This window comes from Triticum aestivum, chromosome 1A (genome assembly GCF_018294505.1).
Source record: "Triticum aestivum cultivar Chinese Spring chromosome 1A, IWGSC CS RefSeq v2.1, whole genome shotgun sequence".
NCBI classification, from domain to species: domain Eukaryota; kingdom Viridiplantae; phylum Streptophyta; class Magnoliopsida; order Poales; family Poaceae; genus Triticum; species Triticum aestivum.
The window spans coordinates 372,635,337-372,640,170 of NC_057794.1; the positions used below are offsets into that span (position 1 = coordinate 372,635,337).

The following is a 4,834-nucleotide window of genomic DNA, read 5'->3' on the forward strand; positions in this document are numbered from 1 at the left end:
TCTAATATTCTCGCCACATAGACGGTTGCGTCTCTTGTGCCACCAGCGACCTATTTCCTGTAGTTTCGTCGCCGTCGACGGCGATTGTGTCTCATCCGCTATCCATGGTGCATGCATCAGCATGGAAGAAGACGACGCTCCTGTTCCTGTGCAGCAGGTCTCGGGTATTCAATGCTTTCCACCGGCCACTCCAGCCAAAATCGGCCAAAACTCAGATGGCCATGATGTCCTTGCGTACGTAACACAGCGGACGGCGGCGGCGCCGATCACAACGACGAGATGCATGGCATCGGTAGCAGCAACGAGACAACAACGACCACCCTTTCTCGTCTAATTGCAGCTGCAATTGTCTCGTCGTCGTTCAGTGCGGGCGGCTACTCCGGTGTGCGTCCGCATTATACTCGGTCGGTGAGATCTCAATCTTAAATCGAAGAGTAACCTATTCTATACATACAACCATTAGAGCCACGTACTGTCTATCAAGCTAGATGCATCCGTTACTTGCATGCCTTCTATACTGGAGTAAATAACTTGTACTCTGTCCAATCATCGTGTAGATGACGCCGATTATGACGAAGCTTCAACTTATCTTGTACTCCTTCTATACTGGAGTACGAGAGCTGTGTTCCGCCAGCCGGTGTTCGTCTTCTCTGCAGACTACCTTTTCCTTCATGTTGCTGCTACACCGAAGTGATCTAACAATCCTCCAACGACGAACTTGCTGCGAATGATCGATCCATCATGGAGGACGCGTGCATACAGAAGAAGCTGTTTTTTTCTTCGAATAAGAAGCTAGAGTTAAATCGATGCTCTTTCCGTGATACACAAACACAAGTCAAATCTTGTTATTTTTTGGAGTGGACAAATACTACTATTTGAAATGAATTATATTCTGTAATATGTTTTAATTGGTCTTGTACTACTATGGTTTAAGTATATTTAGTAGTTAATTATACTCTTTTCTTGACATATATTGTTTTTTAGAGTAATATATACTCGGTCAAAAAAGTGGTATATTCTTCATGCAGAAAAAATGATATATACTCCTTTCAAGAAAAAAAAATGTGGTACATACTGCATGCAAAAAATGATATATACTCCTTCAGAAAAATTGTGGTATATACTCCACCACAAAAAAAGTGGTATATAGTCCATCGCAAAAAAAAAGTGGTCCAGAATTTATTGAAAAAGATGTTGCACATGGTCCATCCAAAAAACATGGTATATAGTCCGACATAAAAAAAGGTATATATATACTCCATCGTAAAAACAAATTGCAGTATATACTTCACTGAAAAAGGTGGCAACTTTATAAAAAAAGGTATATACTGGTCCACAAAAAATCGCTATCACAAAAATATGGTATATACTATCGTATAAAAGTAGTATATATGAACTGCACAAATTAATACATGAAAGCTCACAAAGTTAAAATATACCTCACGTATAAAAATACAACATACCTGACGTGCGTGTACTACTTCCCATGAAGGTTATAGGAACGACACCCTGGCATAAAAGATCCCTTAATTCTAGGATCAAGCAACTAGGCGCCACACTCAAAGGAAAGTTGTTACATGTTTCGGCTTTTTCTGTGGATTAGTCGTTTTTTGTTGAGGGATATCCAAGTGAAAGGCTTCGTTAAGGGATGAGAGGGAGTACATATATGAGCGCATGTGCCTGTACCGTGTTTTTTTTTTCTATGAATAAACGGTACATTTATTATCTCTACTTTTAATGGAGCAATTGGTAGGATTGCGGCCACGTTTTCTTTTCTTCCCACCACTTTCGTCTGGTTGCAGCTCAAGAGAACACAGAGAATGAGGACCTGATAGACAAGAAGAAGAAAAGAAAAAAACCGTGACACCAAACCTAGGATTGTCTTGCTGCCCCATTGCCAGGATTCCTAGGTAGAACATATGTCTTTTCACTCTTCGAAATTAGGGATTTGGTTGCTATTCCATGATAATGTCAGTTTGTCCACTACTTTCTGTTTTCTTTTTTTCTATTATATAGTAGTTCTTTTCTATTGATTTGTACAGACAAGATTATACGAGTTTAGTGTTCCTTGTTCATGTCTAAATGCAGATTGATGGGTGATTACTCATTTTACTTGAGAAGAAGTAATTCACACGTTCTAGAACAACTGATACATGGATCATAATCTTGCAAGCCTTTCTACTGAATGTAAACATACCCTGTTGTTTCCCAGTGCATATGACTTATATATATATATACTCTCATTGATTAATGTGATGTATGTACTAATCAGTGTTGTATATTTACATCGCTACACTAGCCAGCAAGAGCGGCGACGGTAGGGCGATGCAGCTGGACCAGGAGGTTGTCCTCATGGGCCTGTCGCCATCGGTGGAGGCGGAGCAACTGAAGGAGGAGGTGGTGGTGAAGAATATGGCAGATGGCGGAGGTGGAGAAGATCAACGACGAGTTCAAGAGGCAAGTGGTTGTCTTCAGCGGTTGGGAGGCGGAGTAGCAGGGCGATGCCTTTGCCTTGCTCAACAAGATTGAGGTGTGTTCTGCCCCAAGAAGATTGAGGTGATTAAGATGAGCGAAAACAACTAAGAAAATATACTTGCTTTGAGCATATTTGCATCTTCTTATGTCTGCATCCAATGTAGCATCAACTTTCCATGCAATCGGAGAGAGAAAATATGAAGCTCTAAAATATTTTCAAGACAAAAAAAGAGTAGAGCCTTACAAATTAACACAGTAACTAAATTGCAAGACAGTTTGTTTTGCAAGAATCAGAGTGATTCTGAGACTAGGTAGATCTTCAATGGTTTATGCAATTGTTCTATATGTGATTTGTGATGTTTACCAAGCCAACCGTTTCATGGAAGTTCATCTCTGATGTCTTTATACATATGGGGTGCTCATTATTTCTCATCTGCCATGCTATCGAAGGTAGGTGTGTTCCGCTTGTTGTCCGACTATGTTTGCACTATAAAAGTGCCCCACTTGTCCATGTGTTAAGGGTTTACCCCCCTGTTGGGGATCGTAGCAGAAATTTAAAATTTTCTACGCATCACCAAGATCAATCTATGGAGTAATCTAGCAACGAAGGGAAGGGGAGTGCATCTACATACCCTTGTAGATCGCTAAGCGGAAGTGTTGCAAGAACGCGAATGAAGGAGTCGTACTCGTAGCGATTCAGATCGCGGTTGATTCCGATCCAAGCGCCGAACCACGGCGCCTCCGCGTTCAACAGACGTGCAGCCCGGTGGCGTCTCCTACGCCTTGATCCAGCAAGGGGAGAAGGATAGGTTGGGAAGACTCCGTCCAGCAGCAGCACGACGGCGTGGTGGTGGTGGAGGAGCGCGGAACTCCAGCAGGGCTTCGCCAAGCACTACGAGAGACGAGGAGGGAGAGGGGTAGGGCTGCGCCAACAGGGGAAGAACTTCGTGTATTGGGCTGCCCCTTTGCCTCCACTATATATAGGGGGAGAGGGAGGGATGCGCCCCCACCTAGGGTTCCCACCCCAAGGGGTGCGGCAGCCCTAGATCCCATCTAGGGTGGCGGCCACAAGGGGGAGAGGGGGAGGCGCACCTGGGGTGGGCCTTAGGGCCCATCTGCCCTAGGGTTTGCCCCCTTTCCCTCTAGGAGGCGCCTTGGGCCTTGGTGGGAGGCGCCCCAGCCCACCTAGGGGCTGGTCCCTTCCCACTATTGTCCCATGTAGGCCTCCGGGGCCCGTGGCCCCTCCCGGTGGACCCCCGGACCCCTCCGGTGGTCCCGGTACACTACCGGTGATGCCCGGAACACTTCCGGTGGCCAAAGCCATACTTCCTATATATCAATCTTTACCTCTGGACCATTCCGGAACTCCTCGTGACGTCCGGGATCTCATCCGGGACTCCGAACAACATTCGATAACCGCGTACATACTTTCCCTATAACCCTAGCATTATCGAACCTTAAGTGTGTAGACCCTACGGGTTCGGGAGTCATGCAGACATGGCCGAGACAACTCTCCAGTCAATAACCAACAACGGGATCTGGATACCCATGTTGGCTCCCACATGCTCCACGATGATCTCATCGGATGAACCACGATGTCAAGGATTCAATCAATCCCGTACACAATTCCCTTTGTCTATCGGTACGATACTTGCCCGAGATTCGATCGTCGGTATCCGATACCTTGTTCAATATCATTACCGGCAAGTCTCTTTACTCGTTCCGTAACACATCATTCCATGATCAACTCCTTGGTCACATTCTGCACATTATGATGATGTCCTACCGAGTGGGCCCAGAGATACCTCTCCGTTACACGGAGTGACAAATCCCAGTCTTGATTCGTGCCAACCCAACAGACACTTTCGGAGATACCCGTAGTGCACCTTTATAGCCACCCAGTTACGTTGTGACGTTTGGCACACCCAAAGCACTCCTACGGTATCCGGGAGTTGCACAATCTCATGGTCTAAGGAAATGATACTTGACACTAGAAAAGCTTTAGCATACGAACTACACGATCTTGTGCTAGGCTTAGGATTGGGTCTTGTCCATCACATCATTCTCCTAATGATGTGATCCCGTTATCAACGACATCCAATGTCCATGGTCAGGAAACCGTAACCATCTATTGATCAACGAGCTAGTCAACTAGAGGCTTACTAGGGACATGGTGTTGTCTATGTATCCACACATGTATCTAAGTTTCCTATCAATACAATTCTAGCATGGATAATAAACGATTATCATGAACAATGAAATATAATAATAATAACTAATTTATTATTGCCTCTAGGGAATATTTCCAACAGTCTCCCACTTGCACTAGAGTCAATAATCTAGTTCACATCGCCATGTG

The 4,834-nt window shown here is 44.8% G+C and overlaps 1 long non-coding RNA gene across 1 annotated transcript; it reads left to right on the forward strand.

The window, feature by feature from the left end:
- Positions 1–898, forward strand: LOC123132511 (uncharacterized). Its single transcript, XR_006464811.1, has 2 exons — positions 1–408; positions 558–898. It is a non-coding gene; the product is annotated as an uncharacterized lncRNA (long non-coding RNA).
- Positions 899–4,834: the final 3,936 nt, after the last annotated feature.